A 15,424-nucleotide genomic window follows, 5' to 3' on the forward strand; every position below is an offset into this window, starting at 1 on the left:
TGATTAAAGAAATAAATCGATCAAATTCGAAGATGGTATTCCACTGGGGGTAGCCATCCGCATGTTATATTACTATATCACTAAGCTATAATATTTTACCAAATGTCCTACTGGACAAATTGTAAAATGTAAATAAATAAATTAAAAAAAAAAAGAAGTTTGTACGAACGTGCACTGTTGCGAAAAACACGTTTGCGAAAGGACACTTTCCGAGCAATCTAATATTTCGTTGCTTTTGTTATTCGTTTCTTTATCACAGTCGTTATTGTTTATGACTTTTTATCCGACGACGAAGACAGCAGAAATGGTTTAGATACGAAGATTATCGGCGATAATTATTTAACGATGGAGACAGCAATCCGATGCGTATCAAATATAAGACTGTCGCAATTAAATCGGAGTTTTTCTCGAAGCAAAGTTACGTCTACTTTTATCTACACTGTGAATTTTTGAATTTTCAAGCGAAAATTGAACGAAATTGCGAACATCGTGCCTGCGAATATATTTCGTAATGATCAAGCGAATCTAAAATTTACAAAGTCGCAGAACCTCTCTTCTTCAAAGAATTCTTCTTATTTTCCATGGATATTTGATAGTCGTAGAATAGAAAACGTAAGAAATCTAAAATCGCTCACCTCGATCGTCGACCAACTCGACACCCTTTCGCAAACTCATTCCCTCCCACAAAAACCTACAAAAACAATCTCCACCGCTTTCTACCCTTGAAACTCCTGTTTCCAAACACACACGCCCCTTCTTCCGTCCCTATAGGACTCGCTAATTTATCGTCGACACACTTGGAATAAAAGTGATATCGTCGCGTGCGATGGCGAGGGTTGAAATTTTCATCGTCGTTCACGCTGTCGAGCCGATTCTTTCGTTGACCCCCCGCAGACACCATAGGGCGAACTAAAGGGGAGGCCATGGAATAAATGTCCCCCTGTATCTGCCGAAATAAAGCTGGGTATCCATCGACGTTTGCTAAGGTCCGTTAAGGTTCGCCAATGTGAATGTACTTCGGTGGAGATACATATACGTGTATATGTGCATCCGTGTGTACGCGATACATATGTATATGTATTATATGTATTAGAAAAGTTTCTTGCGTTTGATAAAGTGACAATAGACGAACAACAATTTCTGTTTTATATTATTTTATTACCGCGACCTCAAGATACCCACAGTCAAAGAGGAAATAGCAAAATATAGCGACAGATATAGCAAAAGAGTGAACAAACACCGAAACCCCCTAAAAACGCTAGATTCAATTAGTTATCTAAATTAAGTAATATTTACTTATTTATAATACTTGCTTATAAATTATACGTATCTATAATAAGTATCAATTTATTATAAATAATTAGCCATGTCACTGCGCCACGCCAGAAAAATTACTGAAAATTCTCAACGCGAGGATTGATTGTAATTTTAATAAATAATAATAAAAATATTATTTTATTGAATTAAGTATGATCCATTTCGTTCTATTTCTATTATCATGTTTGTGCATAATTCAATAAACTAATATAAAACAAAAAACATTGCGCGTCTGTTATCTCCTTATAAAACGAAAGAAACTTTTCGGGCAACCTAATACGTACACGGATAGCAAACAATTTTTTTTTTTTTATTTTATTGATTACATTCGCAATTTGTCCAGTTTGGACATTTGGTAGAATTTTTTAGCTATTAGATTACCTTGTGGGTGGTTACCCCCAGTGTGATACCATCTTCGTGTGGATAGCAAACAATTGAAAAATATTTGAGAAAGTTTGGAGTTATGTCGGTATATAAAAGAAAAATTGGTTGTTTCTTTCTATTCCTCGTGAATGTTTGGTAAAAATCATGCGTACAGTGCACGCGGTTTATCTCGAACCACTCGAATATTTTGAAACACACGCACGATACGAAAAAGTCGAAAGAATTTTAAAGTTGATATCCCGATAGCGCGGATAGTGCACAGGAGATTGTAAAGTTTCGAAAACGTTCGAGTGTCAACCGCAAGAGTATGAAATAGTGAGTTTTTTTTTTTGTTTATTTATTTACATTTTACAATTTGTCCAGTAGGACATTTGATAAAATATTATAGCTTAGTGATATAATAATATAACACGTGAATGGCTACTCCCATCCCATGGATGGGATACCATCTTCGAATTTGATTGATTTATTTCTTTAGTGTGGCGAGTGTGAAATAGTAAGTTGATAGTATTCGTTCGAAAGTTTTAACGCGTCCCTCGCAGGAAGTTGCGAGGCGATCGGAAATTCAAACAATAGTGAACGCCCCATGGTATGTCAGAAACGAGGACATACGCAAAAACTTGAAAATACTAACGATCTTCTCAATGCCAGAATTGTTTATAAATATTAATAAATAAAAAAAAAAGAAACTAACGGTCAAAGAAAAAATTGGCAGGTACGCAGAAAAATACAAGAGAAGAACGGCAACACATCCAAGTCAGCTGGCTGCTGAAGCGAGCAAAACTCTCATAGAAAGAAGACTAAAAAGAAAACACTCCATTGACCTCGCTAAAGAAATAGAATAGTCAAACTCGGAGATGGTAACCCGCTGAGGGTAGCCATCCACGTGTTATTTAGCAATTAAGTTAGAAACATTTACCAGATGTTCAGCTGGACAAATTGTAACGAACAAATTAAATAATAATAATAACAAAAAAAAATAAACTTTTCGAATAACCCGATACTATGGGTTTGGCTCCTATGGAGGTGGTGTCGCTGAGGCCCAGGTCAGAGATGGCCATGCTGTTACTGTTTTCTGACACTGGAACACTCTCTACGTTGTTGTTTCGATGGCCTGCGGTATGTTCGATAAACCACTTTGGTTTTTCTATCTCTAATTTATGGCCCCTGTTTGGACCTATGGGATCCAACTATGGGGAGCAGCGAGTAATTCCAACATAGAAATTCTCCAACGACTTCAATCAAAAACTCTGAGATCCTTAATAGATGCATCTTGGTATGTTACCAACGAAACAATACATCACGACCTTGAGATAGCCACAGTTAAAGAAGAAATATCCAAATACAGTAACAGATATTTTTTATTTAGTTGTTTACATTCACAATTTGTCCGATTTGGACATTTGGTAGAATTTTTTGGCTGCGTAACGGATATAACGTAAGAATTAACCGCCACCAAAACTCACTAATTACTCAATTACTTTTTTTTTTATTTATTTATTAAAATTACAATCAATTCTCGCGTTGAGAATCTTCAGTAATTTTTCTGGCGTGGCGCAGTGACATGGCTGATTGTTTATAATAGATAAGTATAATTTATAAGTAAGTATTATAAATAAGTGAATATTACTTAATTTAGATAACTAATTGACTCAATTACTTGATACGATGGATCAGATCCACAGGCTAAAAGGACATTACCCTTTAGATTTAAACATTAGATGCAGCTAGAACCAAACACACGATAAACACTTATTATACACGTTATAGTACTCAGAATAATTTACTTATAATTCTCAATGAGAATCGATTGTAAAGAGTCTACCAAATAAAAAGAAAAAAGAAAATTTATGGCTCTGTGTCAATTACGACGCGTGATTGCAAGAATTGCGTATACGCAATGTTATGTTTCAGAAAAAAGACACAAAATTAAACACGCGTTTAAGCAGATATAGTTCGATAAAAACAGATATAAGAGATTTTTGAAATATCTACTGAATAGAAAACAGATATGACGAAAAATGCAGCTTCGTTCGATGCCAAATTGTATCGATGATGGAAGGAATATCTATAAATTCATTTTCTCTCTATCAGAATGTAACGTTCAATAATTTTTCGTGATTTTACGCCATTAATTTCTGAAGCGTTACGCATCGAAGTTATTGGTATTGTCAAAGATTTAAAAATAATCGATGTTTATTGAAATGTATCAGGACGAAAATCGACAAAAATTCTCCGTCGACGTTTCCTATTATAAATAATTAGCCATGTCACTGCGCCAGAGAAACTTACTCAAAATTTACAATGCGAGAATTGATTGTAAAGTACTTGTAAATAAAAAAAAATATTTCGTAAGAGTTCAAATTTCTTTATAAATATCTTCTTTCGAGGTTTGGGGAATACCAAATAGAAAAGGAGCGTTTCTCGAGAAACGTTTAATCTTCTCGCGAACCTAAGTGAATTATTGCACTACAACGTGGATAATTTACACCAACGTATAGTAAAGTCTTTAGATTTAATTTAGATATCTCGTGAAACGCCCGTGATCCGACGAGCTGCTCAATTGCATCGAATCGCGATATCATCAAGTTGCGATGAATTGTATCGAATTGCAATATTGCTAAGTTGCACCGGATTGCACCTAATTGCGCTCAATTGCAACTAATCGCACCAAATCGCACCGAGTCGCGCCAAATTGCACCCAATTGCACTGAATCGTCCTGAATCGCAATATGTAGTTCACGCATCGTTATCTGCGAAAATTAAAAAAGAAATGGTATGACATCACAACATAATTGCACGATGTCATTGTACCAAACGTAATCGAACATCTCGGGAAACACGAACGATACGGAAAAGATGTTCCGCAGAAAAATTTCCACGACGTACTCTTCTCTGTTAAAACACACTGAACCGTCACTCTGTTCGATTCGTATAATAAATTTTACTGTCAAATATATCTAAAGTTCAATTCTTCGCCTTATTTGTGAAACGTTCCGCTGATCTGTCAATTCCGGTGATTTCTTGTGTCTGCGACGTGACACAATCGTTGTAACGTAACGAGGAAACGCGATATTTGGAAACAGGGCGTGCAAAATCATTCTTCTAAAACCTTGTCGTTTCTCGTCGCAAGCAAAGTAATCGTCTTTCTCCGTGTTATTTTATCCTACGTAAGAAATGCAATTTTTATAAATATCGCGATTCGATAAACGAAAGAAAATGTCAATTTTGAATATCTCGAAACACAGTTTTGCCATATACGCGGTGTTCCAAACTCGTCGATTCGGTGATATTACCATTCGGTACATTTGATTCAATTCGCTACTATCGTGATTCGTTTCGATTCGGTACTATCGGCTATTGCGATTTAACGCGATACCACTGCACGATACTCGTATGGCGCGATTGAAAAATCGCTTTGAGAAAAATTCAAAAATACAACGTGGTATCGAAAAATAACCGAATCTAGGAGATAACGGGAGAAGGAACTTTTGCGAACGAGGAAGACGGAAATTTCGAACCGCCGACTGAATACCCGGCTTAAGGATTCGTAATCCTGGGTTCGAAGTCGCAAGGAGAACGCGGCGGAACCCTCGAAACTTTATCGATCTTTCAATCACTGCGCGACAAAGGCGGAGAGAGTACGGAAATCGAGCGACCCTAACTCATCGCGGTGAACCCCCTTGGTTGCTCGCCCCTTTTGTTTTCAAACGAGTCGCCTCTTCAACGAGAATTTTTGCGGAGACAGTGACGATTCCTCGGAAACTTTAGGTATCTTTGTGTACTTGGACAAAGTTATTGCTTTCCTCTTTAGGGGAATCTGGGGAGGTGTTTTGGTGGCTGAAAGTGGAGGAGCGAGGATTTCCAATTGAATTGTCGTTCGATCGAGAAACAGGGAAATTCTACGTTTGATCGTGTAAAATTGAATCGATAACGAGTACGTGATTAAGCTTCGTATTAGGCTGCGTTTGTGTTGAAAGATAAATAATTTAATAATAATAATATTAGCGGTACGAAATAACCGACTGTTTCTTTTTAATCGAACGAACAGAAGCGAAGATGGTAAATTGCTTTGGTTTCGAAACTGTAGATACGACGTTTGGATCGAAGAGACTATTCTTCGTATCCTACGGATAGGCCGTAGTTAAAATTATTAGGTTGTCCGAAAAGTTTCCTTCGTTCCATAAGCTGATAATAAATGAACAACAATTTCCGTTTTTTATTTTTTTGAACAACGATTCTATTGAATTAGCTATCGTCCATTTCGTTCTATTTCTATTATTATGTTCGCGCATAATTTAATAAACTAACGTTGCGCGTCTATTATTCCCTTTTAAATTGAAAGAATCTTTTCGAACAACCTAATAATTTTAACTACGACCTATCCGTAGAATACGAAGAATAGTCTCTTCGATCCAAACGTCGTATCTACAGTTTCGAAACCGAAGCAATTTACCATCTTCGTTTCTGTTCGTTCGATTAAAAAGAAACAGTCGGTTATTTCGTACCATTGTACCGTACGGTTGTACTTGAAAGAATCAAAGCACGGGGAACTTGAAATATTTCTACGCGCGATCTTGAAAAACCAGGATGATAGACGCTAGATAGAACGTTTTAATTGAGAAGATGAGAATACGCCGAGAGCGAAGTTCAAAGACCCGAGAAAGCTGCGAGAATAATCCGGCGAGAGGTTACCCGACTATCAGCAGAGTGCGATCGAAGCGGCGTTGACGAAAAAGTAAAATAAAGACGAAAGAACTGGGAAATTATATCGCTGACGATCCCTGAACACCGATAAGGCGAGAGAAACGGGGGAGGCAGCAACGCGATCCGCTCCTGAATTTACGAGGCTCCGCGGGTGCCGAGGGTGCAGGGGCGTACAGACGTGGCGCCGGGCGTCCCGACGCCTAGACTGGCAGGGGCCGCACGCACGTTGACCGTGAAACGCGCGCGACATCGTGTTAAACTCTGCTCCTCCACAGCTTTGCTTATCGATGTTTCCTTCTTTCTATTCGACTAGTTCCCTGCACTTCACTTAGTAGCTTACAAGTTGCCATTTACAAGAGGCGCTACGACGAATAATATTCTAATGGATTTGTTTGTTTATTGTAAAAGTCATTGGTAATAGAAGATATAGGAACGATGCGCGAGAAAGTGAGTAATTAAGATAATTAGGATAATTATCAGCAATTTAATAGGTAAGACTAGTTCCGGTTGATACGTAATTGACAAAGAGCAATTAATTATTTAAACAGAAAGTTAAGTGGCAAGAATTATTTACTAATAAGATAAGAAGAACGAGACGAACAAGATGAGAGATCGCTGGAGTTTAAGTAAGCGAGCTACAGAAGAAAGACGAGTGGAAGTACGCGCGCTATTGGCGTGTAGTATCATACGGTTGAAGCAGCTAAAATAACCATACAATGTACGATGATGCTCAACTCGCAGTAGTTCCGGATGACGTAAGTTTCTGGACGCGACATTCTAATTTGTCAGTTACATGGCCAATACAGTTTGATAACGATGTTGTTTCTTTTCTTTTAAATATCGTTTACAGCGATCCGTCTCGATCTTTGTCAGGCTACTATTAATTATTGTCCGTTTCGTTGCTACTGACGTATACACTGCGTCAATTCAATTATCTAAATAATGCTGTTGACGTAGCGTTCGCAACTTATGCACCTGGAAAACAGGAATTCAGGGGAAAAATGAGCCGCTCGTTTGCTAACTGGGTTAACTCGATGAGACAAAAAGTAGAGGAAATTAGTGGAATTACATAAACATCGATCGAGTGTTTTGACATTAGAATTTCGAAAAGTGTGAAAAAATCGAGATTAGACTGTGAATGGATCGAGTAAGACAGCGAGCAACGCGTTACAGCGATTGGATACGGATCGAGATGAAAATCCTTGTCTGATTTTTTTTTTATCTCGAAGTATTTTACGATCGATTGTCATTGAGAATTATCAAATAAATTATTCTGGCGTGGTACCGTAACGTGAATAATAAACGATCATCGCATGTTTGATTCCAGCTGAATCTAACGTTTGTCTGATTTGAGGAAGAAAAGGAATGGCCAGGTGTGTTTTTAGTTCTAAGAAATTACACCTTCGCCTGTTTTCATCGATGCAAGTGATAAAACTGTTCTTTACAATTCTTTCTTATTTCCAGATTAGATAGATCGGTTAGATTCGTGGGAGAAAAATTGACGTTACACGGTGTACTCGAAGGACATTGGAAAGATGAAATATGCGAATCGCTGTCGTCGTTTCGCGACAGGATGGACGTGTCCTCTCGTTGGAAAGCCAGGACCTTCGAGCGCGCAACGCACGTATCACTCACACAACCGTGTGTCAGTGAAAATCGCGTCTCGCAATTTAACTCGAGATCACGAAGTCTTGGCGTGTACGCCTGTAAAAATATTTCGCACTTTCTTTAGAAGCGATTAGCACGAATTAACTTCAAAACTGAGAACACGAGTAAACTCGTCCATTTAAATTGACCAATCCCACGAATACAATAATATCCTCGCTCGAACATTTCTTATATTTCGTGTTTCTTCGTTTTTCTCAGAGCTAAATTACATCGCTAGACTGTGTTTATGCAGATATTTATGTGTTCATGGCACGTATAGATATTTCGGAATATAAAAACATTAAGATGACGTGCTTTTGTGACTCTTCGGATTTCGATCGTGTCTTGAACATTAGAACTAACTAGTCAAATCGACTGGTTTTACAATTTTATTTTTAAATTCCTACTTCGTGTTATATTTTTTTCCGCAATGATATAATGACATTTGCAACGATAACTAGAAGAATAATATAATGAATTTTATTTTGTTTTTTTATACAGGGTGGTTGGTAACTGGTGGTACAAGCGGACAGGGGGTGATTCTACGCGAAAAAAGAAGTCGAAAATATAGAATAACAATTTTTCGTTCGAGGCTTTGTTTTCGAGAAAATCGACTTTGAATTTTCGCTCGGTACGCCTGCACTTTATCGCGTCTCGTTACAACGGATCTCACTGTAGATCGTTGTCTCGATGGAAAAATTAAAAAAAAATTTTTATTATATATTTTCGACTTCTTTTCTCGCATAGAACCAATCCCTTTTGGCTTGTACCATCAGTTGCCAACCACCCTGTATATTTTTTTTTTATTATTTATTAAAATCACAATGAATTCTCGCGTTGAGAATTTTCAGTAATTTTTCTGGCGTAGCGTAGAACGGTCAAAACGACTGGTTCTACAATTTGCTAAATGTGTCGTTTAGGGATCGTGGTCCCAGATGGATTAATAATACCCAGGGCCGGCGTGACCATTTGCGGGGCCGGGTTCAAAAATTTTGCGGCTCCTAAATACACACTGAAATCCTACACTGAAATTTTACAACGAGAAATTATTTATTTACATATGCTGTTACATATTATATATTTTTATAAGCAGTTTTTTAAACAAATCCAAGTAATATTTTTTCGCATGCATAATTCGCTTTGAAGGGGATAAAAAATTCAATGAAAGTAGAAAATCTGTAATCATGTATGATTTTTGCAAAAAACTATTAATGTAGTTTAATCTCTCTAAAACGTACATTTCTCTGAAAACGGCTGGATTTTTTTTTTTATCTAAAGTAGTTTCCAGAATATGACGACTTTATGGAGTTACACTGAACTTTCATGATCTTTCCCGCTCCTTTAAACCGAATCATCGCTACTAAAAAAAATGTCTTGCATCAGTTAATGGTATCATCATTCTGTAAAAAGTTAATCAAAATCGGTGTTTTTTAATCGGGTAATTTTCGTAGACCGCGGGACCTCTCAAAACGCGTCGAACTTGCCTTACGCCGGCCCTGATAATACCAAAAATGTACTACGTAACATGGAATTCCTTTTGTAAGAATAAATATAAAAATATTCTATTATTACGTATTTTCTAAAGACCAGTCATTTTCACTGGTTTTGGTAGAAATAGCTTCGTGTTAACTATCGTTAGTTCCAGTGTTAATAGCGCTTTGTTTCGACAAATTCCGTGAACTGCAAGCTCCACGAAACGTTTAACGAATATCGAAATTAATAATAAATATCGAGTTGAAAAAAATCGAGTGTAATGGTTCGTTTTTTAACCACCCGGTAGATTACACGGCCGGTTTAACGCAGGAAAGCTACTTATTCCCCGTCGGGCCGGAGCCTCGCCGGCAATCATACGGCATTAACACTTTAACCTACTCGCTCTCAAAGCTCTTACCATTTCAGCCGTGGCACTCTCTTTTGAACGGTCAATATGGTAGGCGTATTTGAATATTCGTGTGTATACAAGAGTCTTCAAAATAATTATCGATCACGACCAATAAAAAACGAAACAGAATAATAAAGAGTACATAGTGGTATTGTAATAAGAATAACGAAACGGTTTTGTCTTCATTTTTAGAATTATTATACTTATTTATAATAAATATTAACTGATAATAAGTTATAATAAGTATTAACTTATAATAAGTATAACTTATAACTTACAATAAGTATTAACTTATAATAAGTATAACTTATAACTTATAATAAGTATTAACTTATTATAAATAATTAGCCATGTCACTGCGCCACGCCAGAAAAAATTACTGAAAATTCTCAATGCGAGAATTGATTGTAAATATTAATAAAAAAAAAAATTTTAGAATTTACATTCAACTAGAATCAAACATATTCATAACATAAACTTGTTATTCACGTTATAGTACCACGCCAGGATAATTTACCTACAATTTTCAATGAGAATCGATTGTAAACTACTTCCAAATAAAAAATTTTTTTTTAGAATAGCATTTGGTAGGAAAACATCGATTGGAGAAGCGGTATGTATATACGCAGTCGACAACATACGATCGAGAGTACGAAGAACAAAGGGTGCTATGTAAATTTGCGTATAATCATTGATATTAGGTTGTCCGAAAAGTGTCTTTCTTTTACAAACCCGTCTTTTACAACGATACATTTTTATACAAACATGAAACCTAATCCGTCGAACTTTGTGATCTTTATTTTGATAGAACGAAATGGATCATACGTAATTTGATAAAATAATATAAAACGGAAAATATCGTGCGTCCATTATTTTCCCTATAAAACGAAAGAAACTTTTCTGACCACCTAATTTCGAATTTCTTCCTCCGTAGATATTTCTACGACGTGAATGATAGCTAACACGAAGATTAGAGAGAGAGCAAGAATTATCAAAATCGCGTTTCTATTTGGTATTAAATATTGACAAACGCGTGTTTTCTCATTCGCTCAAAGATTTCCAAAATATCGTCCGCCGTGATACGAAGATATTGAGAATATTGAAATATTGCCTGGCTCGATAATTACGCCATCAAGTTCATGGGGAAAAAAATCAAGATTAAATTTTGTTTTTATGACACCGTATATAACTGCGATTGCCGTGACGGCGAACCGCAAGAGAGCAACGCAGCTACCGTGGAAACTGAAAACCCGGCTTAATGGACCTTCCTGAAGGGTACTTAACCCTCATCAACGTTGGTCACCTGGTTAAAAGTTACGCAGATGTGGCCTTAATCCGGCTGAATGCAAGAAAGCGTTGCATTAACCACTAAAGCGATCGGTCGTTGAGCGTTCCCCTTAATGGATCCTTCCAGGGAACCGTTTAGCGCCGATTAGCCCAGATCGTTCGCGTTCTTATCATTGTTTTCGGTCGTCACTCGTGTGAACGAACCTTCGAGAGCCTGCCTTTCGGTTCTTAAACGTCGTGCATTTTTATGTTTACGTCACCATCAACGACACAATAATTCCTAGCAAGGACTCAGTGAAATACCTGGGCATGAGCCTGAACAGGAGGCTAACTTGGAAAAATCACATCATAGACAAAACGAAGCAACTGAAGGACAAACTCAAGAAATTCTATTGGCTCACTGGTCGACGCTCCAATCTAAGCACACAGAACAAAATTAGCCTCTACAAGAGCGTAATAAAACCTGTCTGGACCTACGGAATCCAACTATGGGGAACAGCAAGTAACTGCAACATTGAAATATTTCAACGCTTCCAACTGAAAACGCTAAGATCCCTGATTGATGCACCTTGGTATGTAACCAATGAAACAATACACCGCGACCTCAAGATACCCACAGTCAAAGAGGAAATAGCAAAATATAGCGACAGATATAGCAAAAGAGTGAACAAACACCGAAACCCCCTAATCACTGAACTACTTGATACGACGGACCAGATCCGCAGGCTGAAGAGGCACTACCTGCTAGACCTAAACGCTAGATTCAATTAGTTATCTAAATTAAGTAATACTTACTTATTTATAATACTTACATATGAATTATACTTATCTATAACAAGTATTAACTTATTATAAATAATCAGCCATGTCACTGTGCCACGCCAGGAAAATTACTGAAAATTCTCAACGCGAGAATTGATTGTAATTTTAATAAATAAATAAAAAAAAAAATTGTTTATGTTTACGGACAAAATGTAACACCGCAGGAAGATCGAGTGACGCGAGGAAAAGAACGAATAGGAATATTTTTTTTTATTATTATTATTTAATTTGTACTTTGGAATTTGTCCAGCTGGACATTCGGTAAATTACGAATACGAATGACGATTATTTAACTATTTCGAGTGTGATCTTTATCTCAGGAGCTCCCTTGTCGAGTCCCACTCGACATTCTTTCAGTCGCACCTTTTTTTGTAGAACGTGCGAAAGAAAAGCAGGATTGCATCCTGGAAATTGTTTCAAGATGTATCGTACGTTTAAAAATTAGAAAATTCAACAATAGTGAGGATAAAATTGGTATTTAAGTGAATTTCTTTCTTCCTTTATTTATTTAAATTGTCTTACTTTTTGGTTAAAGTAAATCTCAAATAAAACATTTAAAAGTGTTAGGAGCTAACGAAATTGAAATAAAATTCAGAGTGCAAAGGGTTAAGCGTTCGGAGAAAGGAAGAAGTTGGAAAGGAGAGCCGATTAACAGAAGTCACGAAATCGAGGACTGTTTTGTAATCGCCGAGTTTTACAGAATTAATTGGCAATAATAAGCTAAATTTCGTAGGTGAAACGAAGATATTAAATGTTAAATATCAAACGTTGAACATTAAGTATTAAATGTTAAATACTAGTCGCTTATTATCACAAACATTCGATCGATAAAAATCTACCACGTGTGTATCGCGAAGCAAGATATTCGTACGCGTGAAATTTCGAAATTTCCAAATATTTTCGTGGAAATAAATAAAAATGGTAAGTTTGTTCGATCGATAAATGGATAACGATTACATGGAAGTTACGATCGTATAGCAAAATTCGTAGCCTTTCGCCAAGTCTACCTAATCGTTACAACGTCGTTACGCTGTAGCTGTAGCATCTCGTTTAGAAGGATTTATGGGTGAACAGGTAAATGATACTTATTTCCTAACTAATGACGAAACGAATCTTTCGAAGCTGTTGAGTAAAGATACAGGCGGACGGTAGAATTATGGAGCACGTTAATTCCACGTATTTATCATTTTCATACCTACTATTGTATTTATTATTAATTATTACACTATGCAGTCTGTTTATAGCAAATATTAATAATTTCCCGGTCAGCGTATAAAATTGATCGATTCCAATCTACTTTCGCACACGTGCGCAAGAAAGATTTCCTAACTACAAAAAAACGGACACGCAACTCTCAAACATTTTCGTCAAACTACCGTGTAATTTTCTCTTAACGTATCTAGTAATACCCAAGACGTAATAAAAGATACTTTAGAAAATCAATATTTTTTCGAAAGACTGCCATAATGTTTAACAAACAGATAGTTTTGGTAATATGTGATTCGTTGATAACGTTTTGCATTTCGAAATTGCCGCTAAATGAAAAACAACAAAATGTGTCTTATCGCGTCTCTGCCCTGTGGTCTTCGATCGATTTCATCGTACAATTTCATCGTCGATCGAACACAGCGCAAATTGCGAATCGCGCGCTGCACTCTGAAAAACGTTCGTCAGAAATGGCACGTCAACGAAGTGGCGCTCTTAATTAACGAAAGGATCGTGCATCCACGTGCACTCAAGCTCACTAACACGAGTTCAAACGCGTTGTACGTACGTATGTACGTGCGTATGCCAGTGCAATTAACATAGTGCGGGGGCAGACTCCCCTGACAAAGGATAATCGCTTTCACCCTATTCTCCCGTGGCGGCCTTACAACTTCTGAATGTTATTAAACGTAATTTAATATCTGGCCGTGCCCAACGTGGATCCCTCGCTGGAATTTACAACCGAGGACAGGACGATGTCCTATTAAATTGTGCGGCCTGTGGCAGTTAGCCGTGTGCCGTTTCGACAGCAGGCGATTCCTATGGCCTCGTCGCGCCACGTGGGCGGCATCCGTTTCACTTTCTTCGAAGCAGGAAGAGCTTACAGAGCGTTGCGTAACTTCAATCAACTTTTGTATACGGTGTATTCGTGATTTTACGCTTCTATATATTTTTTTCCTTTTCCCTGTTACTTGGTTTTATTGCGTAAGCGTTATTCATACAAGATGATTACGAGTGCTGACAGATATCATCGAGCCAAGTTACGCGGAAACCTATCAACCCTGGACATGTGAAAGGATTAGTCAGCGCAGTACGGATTCCATGATTTTGTGATGTTCGTTTGGCGAGAAATGGAACAATCCGTGGAACGATGTTCGCGTTATGCGTTTGTCGAAACTACCACAGCATAGTTTCAATTTAGGCTTGTAATTATTTTGCAGGAAACTTCCGAACCACGTATTAATTATGCTACTCACTGTGGCGTAAAGATAATGTACATATTACAGTCCATGGATCCAAGTCCAATTTCTAGGCTAATAGGCTGAAACGGGTAAACCGTTGCTACTACTGCTCGTTATTGAATAAGCCATTAAAAAGTACATCGTAAAACAACAGGTTTGTTAGTTTCTTTTAAAAAAATCGCTCGTTCAAAATTCGTAAGATCGCTTTGCCAACATACGCAAAAAGAAGAATTTCTTTGAAATGAGTTGAAACGAGCGAGTAAAAGGAGGCTGGATGGTTAAGACACGCGTCAACTTTCACGTGGTGTGACCTGGACATTCATTAATCGATATACAAATACCAATTATATCCAATTAATAGCGATTAATTCATCGAACTGTTACCAACGTTCTCGTTGATCTCTCAAATTACAAATTGAGATTTTTCGCTGGCGCGTGACAAAGTAATTCTCCAACCAAATAATTCGATTCTTCGAAGTAACTTCCATTACGTTAGACAATCTTCTTCTGTGATATTTCTGTACTTGAAAAATATGAAAAATAAAAGAATCATTGATGAAGTCAGTATCGTAATGTCAAGTATGCGGGCGCTCCTTATGCCGTAACATTTCAGACGACATAGCAATTCGTAAAGGTTCCTACAATTTCCTAACGATTATAGGGGTCTACCTGATCTTCTGTAAACTGCTTCGAAGTTGATCTTCCGTTTACACGAACCTAATGCCTTGCATCTTCCTTAACGAGAAAAACCACAATCTCGATATATCTTTGGCAGAAGGGCGGCGCCTGTTCTTCTTAGGCTCGCGATAAATATCGTTGACCGGTTAGGGTAAATAATTGATCAGGATAAGGACGAGCAATTAACGAGGCTATCGGTGGATTCGTGGAAAGAAATGGAGGACAATCACGCAACGGGCAACCGTGAGATTTC

At 37.3% G+C, this 15,424-nt stretch overlaps 2 long non-coding RNA genes across 2 annotated transcripts; one reads left to right on the top strand and one right to left on the bottom strand.

The window, feature by feature from the left end:
• Nucleotides 1-2,378: 2,378 nt before the first annotated feature.
• Nucleotides 2,379-14,106, bottom strand: LOC117152118. Its single transcript, XR_004462375.1, has 3 exons — nucleotides 14,092-14,106; nucleotides 6,719-6,725; nucleotides 2,379-2,815 (listed from the first exon to the last, which is right to left on the bottom strand). It is a non-coding gene; the product is annotated as an uncharacterized LOC117152118 (long non-coding RNA).
• On the top strand, nucleotides 6,721-8,363 carry LOC117152119. The gene is made up of 4 exons (XR_004462376.1): nucleotides 6,721-6,855; nucleotides 6,957-7,163; nucleotides 7,736-7,781; nucleotides 7,873-8,363. It is a non-coding gene; the product is annotated as an uncharacterized LOC117152119 (long non-coding RNA).
• Nucleotides 14,107-15,424: the final 1,318 nt, after the last annotated feature.

The sequence above is a fragment of the Bombus impatiens genome, unplaced genomic scaffold (assembly GCF_000188095.3).
Source record: "Bombus impatiens unplaced genomic scaffold, BIMP_2.2 scf_0670, whole genome shotgun sequence".
In the NCBI taxonomy this organism is placed as follows: Eukaryota; Metazoa; Arthropoda; class Insecta; order Hymenoptera; family Apidae; genus Bombus; species Bombus impatiens.